Source organism: Balaenoptera musculus, chromosome 1 (assembly GCF_009873245.2).
Source record: "Balaenoptera musculus isolate JJ_BM4_2016_0621 chromosome 1, mBalMus1.pri.v3, whole genome shotgun sequence".
Lineage (NCBI taxonomy): Eukaryota > Metazoa > Chordata > Mammalia > Artiodactyla > Balaenopteridae > Balaenoptera > Balaenoptera musculus.
In genome coordinates, this window is record NC_045785.1 from 98,900,031 (window position 1) to 98,919,603 (window position 19,573).

Genomic DNA, 19,573 nt, shown 5'->3' on the forward strand with positions numbered 1-19,573 from the left:
GAGGCTTAAACTATAGGCAGTTTAGGTGAAATGAATAGCTTCACCAGAAGTAATACATCTTTAAATAGTCTATTGTTAGATAAAATAAGTAGCAGCTGGGGGTCAAAATTGTTTCAGTCCTTTGAGAAAAGCAACTGCCATACCAGATTCTTAAAGTTAAAATGAAATCTCGTTTTATTTGTGGAGTAGGTTTTTGTTTTGGCTTGGTTTTTTTGTTATTTTTGTTTGTTTTTGGTTCTGTAGTATGTCAAGATTTCACTGCATTCTTTCTATATAGCTCTTGCTTAACAACAAACACTTGCTCTTCTTGGACTAATATGACAGCTCACTAATTTTCTTCCTTTTAGTATTCTTTCTTAATTCATGCTTAGTTGATTGAAAAGGTTTTGGTCTTTGTCCTAAATAGCTATGATTGGTTTTTCCTTTATGTTTAAGTGAAAAAAAAGCTTATCTTTTTTTCTCCTTACCTTTAAAAGAGATTTTTCTTAGACATAAAATCTATTCCTTAATCTTGCATCTCTGAACAAAACCATATGGTTCACTGTTGCTGTTAAATAAATAGTAGGTCACATTGGCAAGGGTTAGATTTATGTAAGGATGTATTATAAAATTTCCTGTAGTTTGTAAGTAAATCCTACCTATAAAGTTATAATTGTAAAAGAGCTGCATTCATTTTCCAAAATTTCTGCAAAGTTTCAGATTGCAACTACACCCTTGTAGAGCCCCTGTAATTCTTTTTCTCCCCAAAATTTTACAGAAGAGTGAGCCTCCTCAGTCTTCTGTTGCAGCCTAGACATGTTTGGCATAGAACCAGAGAAGTCAATAGAAAATAATGTAATATTCAGCCTTTTCTGTGTTTGAAGTCTAATTGTTACAGAGGCCATTTATACTGTATTTGGTCCTAATTGAACTTTATATAAAGTGATTTTCTATTTTAGGAAGGATTACATCAGAGAAAAGCCTTCTTCATGAAAGTCTCTCCCTTTGATCTGACCACTTTATTTTCATGAATGAGAACACTATGGGAATCCGTTCCACAGTGAAAACAGATTACATTGCTCATGAACTGTCCAGGGGAGTTTGGGGTGGAACCACACAGTTCAGCAAGAGAGGCCGAGTTCATTAATTCTAAGAAAATCTAGGGAAAGCTTCCCAGCAGGGTCTGACTACTCTAGAAGAAGATGAGGGAACCTTAATTTTTAAAATTTGGAAAATAGATTTGACTGCCAATAAAAAGTCAGATTAAATAGTTTGAGTCTTCCACATTGGGTATGTTATATCTGCATGTCTCAGATCTGATGCAAACTACACTTAGCTATGACTAAGTAGAATCTACCCTATATTAGTATCATTTTATTTTAAAGCATTCTTTAAATTGCTTCTGCAATAATAAATGGTAAAGTATTACAACTTTCACATAGAATTAGCTTAGAGTCTTGAATTCCTTTCCACTGATGCCTCAGTCATAAAACAGGTATAACTCTTTTAACATCTAGGATATAAATTTGTTGGTTTTGGCCAAAGGCCATTGCAGAATTCCCCAGGCAAGAAAATTTACAAACAAAAATGTTGTAGACAGGACAAAGTTAGAAATATATTTAGAGTATGAGACTATAGTATTTAACTACTGTGAGTTTTTTAAACAGCCAGAATTAAAAATAAAAAATCTAAATGTTACATATATGTCTGTGTTAACAATAAATGATTTACGTTTGCCAAAAATGTTCTTAAAATAATAATAATTATAAGGATCTTATGGCAGTGCCAAAAATATAGAACAAACGAAAGTTATGGAAGGTGCTGTGGCTCAAGAAAAACACAAATACAAGTTCACTGTAGGTTGAATCTGACATCTGCTTTTGGTCATGGCCTTGTGCTTATTATGGAAGCAGATTATTATAAAGGCTGGTCTGAGATGAGGAAAGTTAAATTGAATTTAGCAAAAAACATGCATTGTCCTATACTAGTAAGCTTGTCAAGTGTGTTTGCATTAAAAAAAAATAACAGATCCATGAATATACTTAAATGTACTCAAAGTTGAAGCATTCTTTATCACCCATAAGCCTGGACCTAACAATTCTTTGACCAAAAATGATCCCATTTTGATAGATGTTTTTAGGAAGAGCTTTTAGGATTGGAGTAGGTAGTTTAAATCTTTAATAAGCATCACATGAACATAAGCTTATAGCTGAAAGAAGTCCAGTTTCTGCGTGGATAAGAACTGGGATATTAGGAAGCAAGTAGAATTTTATTTAGGGAATTGAATTATGGGGTTTTTAGATTTACATTCATAACCTTTACTATGAAACATGTTTTTAGAAGGGAATTAATCAGTGGCCATTTGGGGCCAAGTTTTTATGTGTTTTATATAGTTGGAATTGCTGATATTTTTTATTCCTACTCTCTGAGTAATGTGCATACATGAAATCCTAGCTTTTCAAAAAAGAAGCATAAAGATAATTACTAGGCACTCTACAAAACTATCAACTAGAACATTCAGTTAAGTGTAGCTGTTAAGAGCATGAGCGTTCATATCAGACATATTTAGGTTTGAGCTCTGCCGTTTAATCGCTGTGTGATCGTAGACCAGTTACTTACCCTGTTAAGCTATATGGTAGAATGGTACGGTTATCACAAGAATTAAATGAGATAGCAAATGCTAATCGACATACTCAGTGCTCATTTACTGTTAGTTGCTATTATTAGAGCATAAGTTTTAAAGTTCATCCATTTAGGAACAAAGGTATATTCCATAAAGCAAGATGTACTGATAATATGCTGTCCTTCATAAGAAAGATGAGCATTTTAAATTAAATCTTTGTTATCAGAAGGGCTTGCACTGTAGCTTGTTTTTCTTATGGGAATTGATGGTTTTGAGTTGATCCATCCCCACCCTCACAACCAAAAGCATGTATTTTGAGACAGCTGGCAAGGGTTAAGGGTGTACTATGGGGCATGGAACAGATGTCATACTGCATTCCCTTCTCTCTCTCTTTATAATGAAAACAGGAAATACAGACACTGTGGAAACTTTTTTCAAATTGATTTTTTTTCCATTGATTTCTTTGTTTCTCTATTGCTCAATTTGACATATTTGTTATATTTTGTTTTTTTATTTCACTTTATTGAGGTAAAACTGACATACAATAAGCTGCATATATCTAATGTATACAAATTGATGTTTTGATATACATATCCCGCATGAAACCATTACTACAATCAAGATAGTACACATATCCATCACCCCTCAAATTTTCCTTGTGCCCCTTTGCAACCCCTTTAGCTAACCTTCCCCACACCCCCCCACCCCAAAACCACTAATCCTCTAGAGATTAGTTTACATTTCCTGGAATTTTATATAAGTAGAATCATACAGAACGTAACCTTTTTTGGGGGGGGGGGCCTGGTTCTTTGACTCAGCATAATTATCTTGAGATCCATGTTGATGTTGTATTGATAGTTCATTCCTTTTATTACCAAGTAGTGTCCATTGTATGTATGTACCACAGTTTGTTTTGTCTGTTCATCTGTTAGTGAACATTTACATTGTTTCCAGTCCTGGACTATTGCAAATAAAGCTGCTATGAACATTCATATATAAGGCTTTGTATGGAAATGTGCTTTCATTTCTTTTGGATGAATACCTAGAAATGGATTGGAATATGTTTAACTTTTTAGGAAACTGCCAAACTGTTTTCCAAAGTAGTTTTACCATTTACATCCCCACCAGCATGTATAAGAGTTCCATTTGCTCCACATCTTTACCAACACTTGATATGGCCAGTCGTTTTAATTTTAGCATTCTAATAGGGATGTAATATCTCATTGCAGTTTTAATTTGCATTTCCCTATTGACTAATGATGTTGAGCATCTTTCCATGTGATTATTTGCCATCTGTGTTGTTTTCTTCGTAAAATATTTGTTCAGATCTTTTGTCCATTTTTTAAATTGAGCTGTTTTCTCATTACTGAGTTTTGAGCATTCCTTATATATCTGGATTCAAGTACTTTAATACGCCTTGCAAGTATTTTCTCCCGGTCTGTGGCTTGTCATTTCATATTCTTAACTGTATCTTTTGAAGAGCATAAATTTTTCATTTTGATGAAGTCCAATTTATCAATGTTTCTTTTATGGATTTTGCTTTTAGTATCACATAACTAAGATTTAGTGTCATATAAGAAATCTTTGCCTAAACCAAGGTCAGAAAGGTTTTCTCCTATATTTCTGTAATTTTATAGATTTAAGTTTTACACTTGGGTCTGTGATACAACTTCAGTTAATTTTGTTATATGGTACAATATATGAATCAAATAAAATTTTTTTTGCATATGGATATTCAGTTGTTCTAGCCCCATTTGTTATAAAGGCTATCCTTCCTCTGTAGATGGCCTTGGCACCTTTGTCACAATCCATTTTCTGTATATTTTGGGGTTTATTTCTGGACACCCTGTTCTGTTTCATTGCTCTATTTGTCTACCTTGTTGCCCATACTACATTGTCTTGATTACTGTGGCCTTTTATGAAAGTCTTAAAATTAGGTAGTGTTAATCCTCCAACTTGTGTTCTTTTTGAAAGTTGTTTTGGTTATTCATGGTTCTTGGCATTTCCATATAAATTTTAGAATCAGCTTATCAATTTTTCAAAAAAATCCTATTCGAATTTTAATTGGAATTGCATTGACTCTATAGATCAGTTTGGGGAAAATTCACATCTTAACAATATTGTATTTGATGATCCATGAACATGATTACTTCTCTCCATTTACTTAGATCTCTCAGCAGTGCTTTATAGTTCTGATTGTATAGGTCTTTAACATCTTTTGTCAGATTTATCACTATTTCATATTTTTATGATATTATAAATGGCAGTTTTAAATGTAAATTTCTGATTGTTTATTGCTGTTATACAGACATGAAATTGATTTTGTATATTGATCCTTTATCCTGCAACCTTCCTAATCTCACTTATTAGTTCTAATAGCTTTTTTATAAACTTCATTGAATTTTCTACAATCATGTTTGCAAATAAAGACAATTTTACTAATTTCTTTCTCATCTGATTTCCTTTCATTTCTTTTTCTTGCCTTGTTGCATTGGCTAGAACCTCTAGTACAACGTCAAGTAGAAGTAACGTGGATATCTCTGTCTTATTCCCGATCTTAGGGAGGAAACACTCAGTCTTTCATCATTAAATATGCTGGCTGCAGGTTTTCATAGATGTTCTGTATCAGTTTGAGGAAATGTCCTTCTATTCCTAGTTTGCTGAGAGTTTTTATCAGGAATGGATATTAGATTTTGTCATGTGCTTTTTCTGTATCTATTGAGAACTTAATTTTTTTTTTTTAAGATTAAAAGCTCCAAGGTGTATTGTTTCATAGGTGTTATTACTATCTATACCTTCACCCCATTTATTAAGCCATTTCAGGTAACTTCAAGTTCATAAATTTACAGTGAGGTTATAGAGCCCAACCAGGATGGGACAGAATGTGTTCCAAGTTACGGGGGGGACTGCAGGGCTCCTCAGTGATAACTCCCGTGGAGCACCTGTGCTCCACTGTTTCTTCCTGCACATCTGAATGTGACCTTTCGGATTCTCTGGCTGTGGCTGATTTAGTCTCCTGATTCTAATGCTGTGCTGCTTTGTTGCCTAGAAGGTTGATCCGAGCTTCCAGACCCCCTCTCTTCTTAGGCCTCAATTATGTACTGTGAGGTTCAGGATAGCTGGCCAATCTGAAGGGGAATGCTTGCTTAAAGGAGGAACTGCCATTCCAGCATAAACTGTCCTTAATCCTACAGCAGAAACTGTTTTCATTCTGGGAATGGTGAGTCCTAGAAGATCATGGCCAAGAAGCAGATGTCCTAAGGGGCTTCCTCTGAGAGTTTATCCCCAAGAGGGAGCCATGTAGCCACCTGCTTTTTATCACATTTCTAATAGCTGCTCCATTTCCTCAAGGGCTGTTGTAAAATCATTTACTTTACTGTTACATAAGGTCTGTTGTTGCAGGAACTGGGCCCTTTCTTCTTTCATCTTCAGCTTTAGCTTTAAGACCTGTCCTGGGTTGAGACCCTTGCTCTCCAAAATTGCCAAACAGTTGCCCTGAAACTTCTCCAGCAGCTCCACCTTTTAGGTCAGGTCCTTTAGCTCTCCCTGAGTTTCAGTCAACTTTTGGTGCAACTGCTTGTTGATGGCTTCTAAGAGCTGGTTCTTATCCTTGAGCTCTTCCTCTGATTTCAGTTTACTCAATAGTTTGTAGCTCTTCCTGGTGGCAGTGTCTGTAGCTTTAACCTGCCCATTCTCTCGTCTTGGTTTGATGATTTTTGTAACATCGTTATCTGAACCTCCTGAATGAGGTCTGGAAACATCAACTTCTTTGGACTTTACAGGAAATAGGTTCTTAGAAGTGGCTCAAGTTTGTGCATCTGTGGGCAGGCCACTGCTTATAGCACAGAGGAGGGCTGCAGGGTGTACACTGTCTTAACCACTCTGGTCATCATAATGAGGTGGCACTGCTGGGGCCTAGGAGCCTGCTGCTTCTGCCCTCAGGCCTCATCCGAGAACTTAATTGGTTTTTATGTCCTTGCTGTTTTACTGAAATATTGTCTGAAAAAGAAACTTCATCCCCTTTCTTATTGACCTTCTGTTAGATCAAGTACATTGATGTGGAGTAACTTTTTCAGCTTTGTTCTATGGCTTTTTAGAAACTAGAATTCTCTAATTTAACTTTATAATTTTGTGGAGTAGAGTTTAGTAATTAAATTATTTTCCCAGTGGCAAAAGTTAACTGTAACTTAAAAATCATAAACATTTCCAAAAGAGAAACCCGAAAAAAAACCTCTGCTGCTTTAATGAACTGCTCTCCTTTAAAGCAACTTTTATCTTTTGACTTCAATAGTTTTGATAGTTTATTGGCTTCTTATGATAAATAATTTTTCCAAAGAAGAAAAACAATATGTACATTTTTTTCACCTTCTGACAGAATATTATTACCTCTTTCCTAGGAGTAACAAAAGCAGTTTATCTATTTGAAACAAGCTTAACTATTATCTTTTTAAGTTAAATCATTTAAATTGTATTTTAGTATATCATATCAATAGTCAGGAGATAGACATCAAAATGTACTATTCCTTTATTATTTCCCAGAAAACATTATTTTTCTCAGTGTTAATTTGGACCACAGGAAGAAAATTTATTTTAAAAGAGGCTCCATTTATTACTGACATCCCCTATATCTGAATGCAGCTCCAGAGCCAGTTATTGAAGAATAGGTAGAAATACTGTTATTTCTGTTTCGTGCTTTTGAATTAAAAAATTCAACATTGGTTTCTTTTATTGAATTTATTAATCTCAGGACACCTATTTATTGAGGAGAGTTGCTACAGTCTATATGGTGTTATGTGAAAGTATATTTAGAAAAAAACATTTTCTGTAAGTTACTGCAGATTACCCACCAAACATCCCATGATAACATAGTTATATTGATCTAGCTCCAATAAATTCTCTATAAAAAGTAAATTCTTGGTTAATGGCTGTATGAATTGGGTGGTACATCCACATGGTGGACTATTACGTGGCTATTTTAAAATATAATGCAGGGCTTCCCTGGTGGTGCAGTGGTTAAAAATCCTCCTGCCAATGCAGGGGACATGGGTTTGAGCCCTAGTCTGGGAAGATTCCACGTGCCGCGAGCAACTAAGCCTGTGCACCACAACTACTGAGCCTGCGCTGAAGAGCCCGCGAGCCACAACTACTGAGCCCATGTGCTGCAACTGCTGAAGCCTGCACGCCTGGAGCCCATGCTCCACAACAAGAGAAGCCACAGCAATGAGAAGCCCGTGCATCGCAACAAAGAGTAGCCCCTGCTCGCCGCAACCAGAGAAAAGCCAACATGCAGCAACGAAGACCCGATGCAGCCAAAAATAAATAAATAAATTTATTTTAAAAATATATATATGATGCATATGAGGAACTTCTAATGACATGTAGTGTTCCTACAGTGTAATGCTAAATTTATGAAGCAGATCATAACATTAAATATATCCTTTAGAATCGAATAGAATAAAATACCTAGGAAATAAACCTACCTAAGGAGGCAGAAGACCTGTATTCTGAAAACTATAAGACACTGATGAAAGAAATTGAAGACCGCACAAACAGATGGAAAGACATATCGTGTTCTTGGACTGGAAGAATCTGTCTTGTTAAAATGACCACACTACCCAAGGCAATCTACAGATTCAATACAATCACTATCAAATTACCAATGGCATTTTTCACAGAACTGAAACAAAATTTTTTTTAATTTTTATGGAAACACAAAAGACCCCAAATAGCCAAAACAGTCTTGAGAAAGAAGAACAGGGCTGGAGGAATCATGCTTCCTGACTTCAGACTATATGATAAAGCTACAGCAGTCAAAACAGTGTGGTACTGGCCCAAAAACAGACACATAGATCAGTGGAACGGGATAGAAAGCCCAGAAATAAACCCATGCACTCTTGGTCAGTTACTCTACAACAAAGGAGGCAAGAATATACAGTGGAGAAAAGACAGTCTCTTCAATAAGTGGTGCTGGAAAAACTGGACAGCTACATGTAAAAGAATGAAATTAGAACATCCTCTATCACCGTACACAAAAATAAGCTCAGAATTAAAGACCTAAATGTTTTTAGGTCATTGATTAAAGACCTAAATGTAAGAGCGATACTCTAAAACTATTAGAGGAAAACATAGGCAGAACACTCTTTGACATAAATTGCAGCAATATTTTTTTGGATAGGTCTCCTAGAGTAATGGAAACAAAAGCAAAAATAAACAAGTGTGACCTAGTTTAACTTAAAAGCTTTTGCACAGCAAAGGAAACCATAAACAAAATGAAAAGACAGTCTACGGAATGGGAGAAAATATTTGCAAACAATGCAACCAACAAGGGCTTAATCTCCAAAATATACAAACAGCTTATACAGTTCAATATGAAAAAAACAACCCAATCAAAAAATCGGCAGAAGACCTAAATAGACATTTCTCCAAAGAAGACATGCAGATGACCAATAGCCATCTGAAAAGATGCTCAACATTGCTAATTATTAGAGAAATGCAAATCAAAACTGCAATGAAGTACCACCCACACTGGTCAGAATGGCCATCATGAAGAAGTCTACAAATTATAAATGCTGGAAAAGGTGTGCATAAAAGGGAACCCTCCTACACTGTTGGTGGGAATGTAAATCTGTGCAGCCACTGTGGAGAACCATATAGAGGTTTCTCAAAAAAACTAAAAATTGAGTTACCATATGATCCAGCAATCCCAGTCCCGGGCATATATCCAGACAAAATTATAATTCAAAATGGTACATGAGGAATTTCTGTTGTGGCGCAGTGGTTAAGAATCCACCTGCCAATGCAGGGGACATGGGTTCGATCCCTGGTCTGGGAAGATCCCACATGCTGTGGAACAACTAAGTCCATGCGCCACAACTACTGAGCCTGCGCTCTAGAGCCCGTAAGCCACAACTACTGAGCCCACGCTACTGAGCCCATGTGCCACAACTACTGAAGCCCATGCGCCTAGAGCCCTTGCTCCGCAACAAGAGAAGCCACTGCAATGTAAAGCCTACACACCACAACGAAAAGTAGCCCCCACTCGCCACAACTAGAGAAAGCCCGTGCACAGCAACAAAGACCCAACGCACCCAAAAAAAACAGGTACGTGCACCCCTATGTTCACAGCAGCACTATTCACAATAGCCAAGACATGGAAACAACCCAAATGTCTATCAGCAGATGAATGGATAAAGAAGATGGGAGATATATATATATAGATACATATATATAGATATATAGATATCTCCACTAGATATATACTCAGCCATGAAAAAGAACGAAATAATGCCATTTGCAACAACATGGATGGACCTAGAGATTGTCATACTAAGGGAAGTAAGTCAGACAGAGAAAGACAAATATATGATATCACTAATATGTGGAATCTAAAAAATGATACAGATGAACTTATTTACAAAACAGAAATAGACTTGCAGACATAGGAAACAAATTTATGGTTAGCAAAGGGGAAAGAAGAAGGGAGGAAAAACTTGAGAATTTGGGATTAACATATACACACTATTATATATAAAATAGATAAAAAAACAAGGACCTACTGTATAGCACAGGAAACTATATTCGGTATCTTGTAATAACCTATAATGGAAAAGAATCTGAAACAGTATATATATACTGAATTACTTTGCTGTACACCTGAAACATTGTAAATCAACTATACTTCAGTAATCAATCATTGTCAGAAAAAGTTTTTAAAAATAAAATAAATATATATATCCTTTAATCTCAATTATAAAGAATAACATATACATTGATTACTGTATATATAATTATATAACATTTGTGTGTGTGTGTGCATATATATATATATATATATATATATATATATATATAAATGACTCAAGCAAATAGATTGACATTTGTAGTTTGTGGTTGTCCCTGGGTGTGGAATCATATTACATTTTAATTTTTTCATTAAAACTTCTGTATTATACATAAATAATTTAAAATCAGAAACATTTGTTTTTAAATAGCAGTAAGCTTGTACAACAACTTCCTGTTCAAATATCTGTTTAGTAAAACTCACTCTAAGAAGGTAACTTAACCATATATTATTTGCTTTGTTAGGAAAAGATATTAGAGCTACATAGAACCATAGTTGAATTCTTCCTTTTTTGTTGTTCCTGATATTGTTAATATTATACTTTTCCAACCCAGTCTAAATAACTGAATTGTCTCTGTCTGAAAAACCTAAGTTACCAAGTTATCCAATAAAAAGATCACAGAGTTTAGGGGGAGGAAAAAGAAGGCTGCGATAAAGATATCATACCAGAGTCTAAAGAGCTGTCTTTCAAACTTTTTTTTTTAACATCTTTATTGGACTCTTTCATTTGTTTTTTAACATCTTTATTGGAGTATAATTCCTTTACAATGGTATGTTAGTTTCTGCTTTATAACAAAGTGAATCAGCTATACATATACATATACCCCCATGTCTACTCTCTCTTGCGTCTCCCTCCCGCCCTCCCTATCCCACCCCTCTAGGTGGTCACAAAGCACCGAGCCGATCTCCCTGTGCTATGCAGTTGCTTCCCAGTAGCTGTCTGTTTTACACTTGGTAGTATATATAAGTCCATGGCAATCTCTCAGTTCGTCCCAGCTTACCCTTCCCCCTCCCCGTGTCCTCAAGTCCATTGTCTACATCTGCATCTTTATTCCTGTCCTGCCCCTAGGTTCTTCAGAAACTTTTTTTTTTTTAAGATTCCATATGTATGTTGTAGCATATGGTATTTGTTTTTCTCTTTCTGACTTACTTCACTCTGTATGACAGTCTCTAGGTCCATCCACCTCACTACAAATAACTCAATTTCGTTTCTTTTTATGGCTGAGTAATATTCCATTGTATATATGTGCCACATCTTCTCTATCCATTCATCTTTCGATGGACACTTAGGTTGCTTCCATGTCCTGGCTATTGTAAATAGAGCTGCAGTGAACATTGTGGTACATCACTCTTTTCGAATTATGGTTTTCTCAGGGTATATGCCCAGTAGAGGGATTGCTGGGTCGTATGGTAGTTCTATATTTAGTTTTCTAAGGAACCTACATACTGTTCTCCATAGTGGCTGTATCAATTTACATTCCCACCAACAGTACACCTTTTCTCCACACCCTCTCCAGCATTTCTTGTTTGTAGATTTTTGGATGATAGCCATTCTGACTGGTGTGAGGTGATACCTCATTGTAGTTTTGATTTGCATTTCTCTAATGATTAGTGATGTTGAGCATCCTTTCATGTGTTTGTTGGCAATCTGTATATCTTCTTTGGAGAAATGTCTATTTAGGTCTTCTGCCCATTTTTGGATTAGATTGTTTTTTTGACATGGAGCTGCATGAACTGCTTGTAAATTTTGGAGATTAATCCTTTGTCAGTTGCTTCATTTGCAAATGTTTTCTCCCATTCTGAGGGTTGTCCTTTCATCTTGGCTATGGTTTCCTTTGCTGTGCAAAAGCTTTTACGTTTCATTAGGTCCCATTTGTTTATTTTTGTTTTTATTTCCATTTCTCTAGGAGGTGGGTCAAAAAGGATCTTGCTGTGATTTATGTCACAGAGTGTTCTGCCTGTCTTTTCCTCTAAGAGTTTTATAGTGTCTGGCCGTACACTTAGGTCTTTAATCCATTTTGAGCTTATTTTTGTGTGTGGTGTTAGGGAGTGTTCTAATTTCATTCTTTTACATGTAGCTGTCCAGTTTTCCCAGCACCACTTATTGAAGAGACTGTCTTTTCTCCACTGTGTATTCTTGCCTCCTTTATCAAAGATAAGGTGACCATATGTGTGTGGGTTTACCTCTGGCTTTCTGTCCTGTTCCATTGATCTATATTTCTGTTTTTGTGCCAGTACCATACTGTCTTGATTACTGTAGCTTTGTAGTATAGTCTGAAGTCAGGGAGCCTGATTCCTCCAGCTCCGTTTTTCTTTCTCAAGATTGCTTTGGCTATTTGGGGTCTTTTGTGTTTCCATACAAACTGTGAAATTTTTTGTTCTAGTTCTGTGAAAAATGCCTAGGGATTGAACTGAATCTGTAGACTGCTTTGGGTGGTATAGTCATTATCACAATGTTGATTCTTCCAATCCAAGAACATGGTACATGTCTCCATCTGTTTGTATCATCTTTACTTTCTTTCATCAGTGTCTTATAGTTTTCTGCATACAGGTCTTTTGTCTCCTTCGGTAAGTTTATTCCTAGGTATTTGATTCTTTTTGTTGCAGTGGTATATGGGAGTGTTTCCTTAATTTCTCTTTCAGATTTTTCATCATTAGTGTATAGGAATGCAAGAGATTTCTCTTTGTATAGTATCATGTCATCTGCAAACAGTGACAGCTTTACTTCGTCTTTTCCGATTTGGATCCCTTTTATTTCTTTTTCTTCTCTGATTGCTGAGGCTAAAACTTCCAAAACTACATTGAATAATAGTGGTGAGAGTGGACACCCTTATCTTATTCCTGATCTTAGAGGAAATGGTTTCAGTTTTTCACCATTGAGAACAATGTTGGCTGTGGGTTTGTCATATGTGGCCTTTATTATGTTGAGGTAACTTCCCTCTATGCCTATTTACCGGAGGGTTTTTATCATAAATGGGTGTTGAATTTTGTCAAAAGCTTTTTCTGCATCTATTGAGATTATCATATGGTTTTTCTCCTTCAATTTGTTAATATTGTGTATCACGTTGATTGATTTGCATATATTAAAGAATCCTTGCATTCCTGGGATAAACCACACTTGATCATGGTGTATGATTCTTTTAATGTGCTGCTGGATTCTGTTTGCTAGTATTTTGTTGAGGATTTTTGCATCTATGTTCATCAGTGATATTGGCCTGTAGTTTTCTTTCTTTGTGACATCTTTGTCTGGTTTTGGTGTCAGGGTGATGGTGGCCTCGTAGAATGAGTGTGGGAGTGTTCCTCCCTCTGCTATATTTTGGAAGAGTTTGAGGAGGATAGGTGTTAGCTCTTCTCTAAATCTTTGATAGAATTTGCCTGTGAAGCCATCTGGTCCTGGGCTTTTGTTTGTTGGAAGATTTTTAATCACAGTCTCAATTTCAGTGCTTGTGATTGGTCTGTTTATATTTTCTATTTCTTCCTGGTTCAGTCTTGGAAGGTTGTGCTTTTCTAAGAATTTGTCCATTTCTTCCAGGTTGTCCATTTTATTGGCATGTAGTTGCTTGTAGTAATCTCTCATGATCCCTTGCATTTCTGCAGTGTCAGTTGTTACTTCTCCTTTTTCATTTCTAATTCTGTTGATTTGAGTCTTCTCCCTTTTTTTCTTGATAAGTCTGGCTAATGGTTTATCAATTTTGTTTATCTTTTCAAAGAACCAACTTTTAGCTTTACTGATCTTTGCTATCGTTTCCTTCATTTCTTTTTCATTTATTACTGATCTGATTTTTATGATTTCTTTCCTTCTGCTAACTTTGGGGTTTTTTTGTTCGTCTTTCTCTAATTGCTTTAGTTGTAAGGTTAGGTTGTTGATTTGAGATGTTTCTTGTTTCTTGAGGTAGGATTGTATTGCTATAAACTTCTGTCTTAGAACTGCTTTTGCTGTATCCCATAGGTTTTGGGTAGTCGTGTTTTTATTGTCATTTGTTTCGAGGTATTTTTTGATTTCCTCTTTGATTTCTTCAGTGATCTCTTGGTTATTAAGTAGTGTATTGTTTAGCCTCCATGTGTTTGTATTTTTTACAGATTTTTTCCTGTTATTGATATCTAGTCTCACAGCGTAGTGGTCGGAAAAGATACTTGATACGATTTCAATTTTCTTAAATTTACGAAGGCTTGATTTGTGACCCAAGATATGATCTATCCTGGAGAATGTTCCATGAGCACTTGAGAAGAAAGTGTATTCTGTTGGTTTGGGATGGAATGTCCTATAAATATCAATTAAGTCCATCTTGTTTAATGTATCATTTAAAGCTTGTGTTTCCTTATTTATTTTCATTTTGGATGAGCTGTCCATTGGTGAAAGTGGGGTGTTAAAGTCCCCCACTATGATTGTGTTTCTGTCTATTTCCCCTTTTATGGCTGTTAGCATTTGCCTTATGTATTGAGGTGCTCCTATGTTGGGTGCATAAATATTTACAATTGTTATATCTTCTTCTTGGATTGATCCCTTGATCATTATGTAGTGTCCTTCTTTTTCTCTGGTATTAGTCTTTATTTTAAAGTCTATTTTGTCTGATATGAGAATTGCTACTCCAGCTTTCTTTTGATTTCTGTTGCATGGAATATCTTTTTCCATCCCCTCACTTTCAGTCTGTATGTGTCCCTAGGTCTGAAATGGGTCTCTTGTAGACAGCATATATACAGGTCTTGTTTTTGTATCCATTCAGCCAGTCTATGTCTTTTGGTGGGAGCCTTTAATCCATTTACATTTAAGGTAATTATCGATATGTATGTTCCTATTCCCATTTTCTTAATTGTTTTGGGTTTGTTATTGTAGGTCTTTTCCTTCTCTTGTGTTTCCTGCCTAGAGAAGTTCCTTTAGCATTTGTTGTAAAGCTGGTTTGGTGGGGCTGAATTCTCTTAGCTTTTGCTTGTCAGTAAAGGTTTTAATTTCTCCTTCGAATCTAAATGAGATCCTTGTGGGTAGAGTAATCTTGGTTATAGGTTTTTCCCTTTCATCCCTTTAAATATGTCCTGCCACTCCCTTCTGGCTTGCAGAGTTTCTGCTGAAAGATCAGCTGTTAACCTTATGGGGATTCCCTTGTATGTTATTTGTTGCTTTTCCCTTGCCGCTTTTAATATTTTTTCTGTGTATTTAATTTTTGGTAGTTTGATTAATATATGTTTTGGCGTGTTTCTCCTTGGATTTATCCTGTATGTTACTCTCTGCACTTCCTGGACTTGATTGACTATTTCCTTTCTCATATTAGGGAAGTTTTCAACTATAATTTCTTCAAATATTTTCTCAGTCCCTTTCTTTTTCTCTTCTCCTTCTGGGACCCCTGTATTTCGAATGTTGGTGCGTTTAATGTTGTCCCAGAGGTCTCTGAGACTGTCCTCAATTCTTATCATTCTTTTTTCTTTATTCTGCTCTGCAGTAGTTATTTCCACTATTTTATCTTCCAGGTCACTTATTCGTTCTTCTGCCTCAGTTATTCTGCTATTGATTCCTCCTAGAGAATTTTTAATTTCATTTATTGTGTTGTTCATCATTGATGGTTTGCTCTTTAGTTCTTCTAGGTCCTTGTTAAATGTTTCATGTATTTTCCCCATTCTATTTCCTGGATTTTGGATCATCTTTACTATCATTACTCTGAATTCTTTTTCAGGTAGGCTGCCTCTTTCCTCTTCATTTTTTTGGTCTGGTGGGTTTTTACCTTGCTCCTTCAGCTGCTGTGTGTTTCTCTGTCTTCTCATTTTGCCTAACTTACTGTGTTTGTGGTCTCCTTTTCACAGGCTGCAAGTTCATAGTTCCCGTTGTTTTTGGTGTCTGCCCCCAGTGGGTAAGGCTGGTTCAGTGGGTTGTGTAGGCTTCCTGGTGGAGGGGACTAGTGCCTGTGTTCTGGTGGATGAGGCTGGATCTTGTCTTTCTGGTGTGCATGACCACGTCCAGTGGTGTGTTTTGGGGTGTCTGTGACCTTATGATTTTAGGCAGCCTCTCTGCTAATGGGTGGTGTTGTGTTTCTGTCTTGCTAGTTGTTTGGCATAGGGTGTCCAGCACTGGAGCTTGCTTGTTGTTGAGTGGAGCTGGGTCTTAGCGTTGAGATGGAGATCTCTGGGAGAGCTTTCTCCGTTTGATATTATGTGGAGCCAGGAGGTCTCTGGTGGATCAATGTCCTGAACTCAGCTCTCCCACCTCAGAGGCACAGGCCTGACACCCGGCCAGAGCACCAAGACTCTGTCAGCCCCACAGTAATTATTCTTTCCAGTGGTGGACCAACAGTGGGGCAGGGAGAGTGGTTTGTCCAAGCTAAAATCCAGCTGGAGGAGGTCATGGAGAGGACATAACGGCTCGTTGAACGGAGAGGCAGACCCAGGCAATTCCGCGACTCGACTGTCAGGTTAGTGGGGGCGCCTTCCCCACATCCTCCAAATGTTTTATTAAATACATTTCACCATTTTGCCACAATCCAGGACACACAAACACACCCACATACATATATTAGCTAAAACAAAAATTTCACTAAAATGTACACTGTATGTTTTATTATACTATGTATGATATTTACACTATACCATGTTATACTACACTATTTTCTTTTGTATTTTATTTTTCTTTAAATGCTGACTGTGACCCCCACTAACCTAGTTTCATGATCCACATCTAGAAATTTTTGCTATAGATGTACTTAGACATATACAATAAAGTGTAAGTGTAAGGATATTTATTGCAGCATTGTCATAGCAAAATGCCGAAAACAACTTACGTATTATGGTTCTGGTCAGTAAATTATGATATATTGTACAGTAGAATAGTATGCAACCTTTAAAGAGAAGATCTTTATGAGAGCTAGATCTTTATGTATAACATTCTCCAACGTATAGTAAGTTAAAAAATAAGGCATAGAACAGTGTGCACAGTAAAAGAAAAAAGAAACAGTATTAAGTTTTAACTGGTGAAGCCAGAAATACATTTCACAAAGCCTCTTCCTTCCTGCCCCTTGACTTGGTTCCCTTGAGAATGGTAGGAGCTCCCAAAATGGTCTGCCCTGGGAAGGGAATGAAATTAGTGAAAGGAAAGTACCAGGTTTGGTGGTAGGGTACTCTGGCACAAAAGAGCCAAAAGAAGCAGGAAAGGCTGGTCATATGTATGGGATGTTTATAAATTGGGTATCTGTAAAAAAGAAGACTACATTCTTAAGTAATTAGGTATCTTTGTTGCATTCAGAAAAACATTGGGCCTCATATAACAATGAACTCAGTAATTGTCTGATCAGCTATTTGCTATTCTCTAAGATAATAGTAAATGAAAAAATAAGACATAGCTTTTTATCACATGTCATCATGTACATTACAAATTGTGGCATTTAGGGGGTTTAAGAATAAAGGTGCCAGAAAAATAAGCACATTTATCATTTAACTGGCATCTTCCTGTGGGCTGTTTTTCTTATGTCTTTGAGGAAAGAAAGGGGGAATTCAGATTGTAAAATGCTACCTATTTAGAGAATATACAGTTCTCTAGCAGTTGGGGAAAGCTTCAGAAAAGAGTACTGCAGTGGGGAATTTCATTGCATTTTTCAGCCTGAAACTAAAACAAATAAAAAAGGGAAACAGCTTATTCCTGTTATTTTGGCTTCCTCTTATTGTGTCTTCCTTGCATGTGTTAGCCTTGTGATTTGGGATTAATCAGAGGTTATTTCTAGTTGCCCCCATAAAGAGAAAAGAAACAAAGACAAAGAGGTTGCTTCTAAAGTTAAAGCCTGTGGTCCATCGTTTAGTATTTCAGTTCAGCCAGTTGTAGGAGTAACTTGAAAGAATAGGAGGAAACCATCTTGTGTGTTCACTGAAAATCTTTATGGAAGAGGAGCATTTATAGAATCAAGCTGAGAATTTTATTATATAGGAAATTATTTCCTTAGAAAAGCACAGCAGTAAATCTATTCCACCAAACTATTCTTGTATCTGCACAAGGATGCTCATTGCAGTATTGTTTAATATAGTATTTGAAAACTATAAACAGCCTAAAATATCCATTAGTAAAGTATAGGTGTGTAACTGGTACATCCTTATTATGGAATATTATGCAATTGCTTTTTTTTTAAAGAGGAAAAAAAGCTATGTACTTACTGACTTAGAAAGTTCTCTAAGACACAGTAAGTGAAAACAAGTTGCAGAACAGTTTTACAGAAAATAATATCTCTGTAATTACACACACACACACACACACGCACACCCCTACACACATATCTGTGCTTGGAAAAGGTCTGGAAGGATGCCCATCATACTAAGAACCTTTGGAAAAGAAAGAGAGATTGGGTTATGTTTAGGAAGGACTTCAGCTTTATCTATGGAATTAAAATTTTATGAGAAAATAGTCATTCACTAATGATGAAATTAAAATAAAAATTATATTTGTAAGAAATATAGTGTGAGCAATGGGATGGCAAGGAGTTAAGAACAACATTTACTTTTTAACGATCTTCTAGATAGTTTATACTTCTCACAGAAGTCTGTGTTAATTCGAATATATAGTTAAGGGAGTAGAGACAAGTATAGCATGCCTAGGGAAAGCATGAGCTTGCTACCTCTATATCCCTGATTTTCTCCCCAAAACGGCAGACTAAATTTCTGACTAATTTTCAAATTCTGCCTTTGTGCAGGATACCTAAAAGTTATTCTTCCAGAGTAGATTCTTTCACAGGTCATGGACTCAAATTAAGTAAAGCTGACAACATATGTATGAGAAGCCACATGATTAAAATTTTAGGAAATTTTAATATCATAGCAAGAGACCTACAGCCCTTCAAAGTATTTTTCTTGTCTTCAGTTTCATGTATGTAGTTCATAATATTTCATCATTTAACAACAAGGGGCTTCCGTGGTGGCACAGTGGTTAAGAATCCGCCTGCCCATGCAGGGGACTGGGGTTCGAGCCCTGGTCCGGGAAGATCCCACATGCTGTGGAGCAACTAAGTCCATGCACCACAACTACTGAGCCTACGCTCTAGAGCTTGCGAACCAAAACTGCTGAGCCCATGCGCCACAACTACTGAACCCCACGTGCCTAGAGCCCGTGCTCCACAACAAGAGAAGCCACCGCAGTGAGAAGCCCACGCACCACAACGAAGAGTAGCCCCTGCTTGACGCAACTAGAGAAAGCCCACACGCAGCAACGAAGACCCAACGCAGCCAAAAATAAATAAATTTATTTAAAAAAACAACAACAACAACAAAAAGTATTTTCTGCCTCAAAAATCAACTTCACCCAATGAGTGCTAAAATATGCATAAGTTCCAAAAAATTTTTTTAATTTAATTCAATACCTAACATGTTGTCTGTTCAACAAAAGACTG

The 19,573-nt window shown here is 36.4% G+C and overlaps 1 protein-coding gene and 1 pseudogene across 2 annotated transcripts in view; one reads left to right on the forward strand and one right to left on the reverse strand.

The window, feature by feature from the left end:
- The window catches only part of CTTNBP2NL (CTTNBP2 N-terminal like), a 63,675-nt gene that overhangs the window by 17,540 nt on the left and 26,562 nt on the right, over nt 1-19,573 (forward strand). The gene's annotated exons all lie outside the window — the stretch shown is intronic.
- Nucleotides 5,917-7,461, reverse strand: LOC118900649 (annotated as a pseudogene).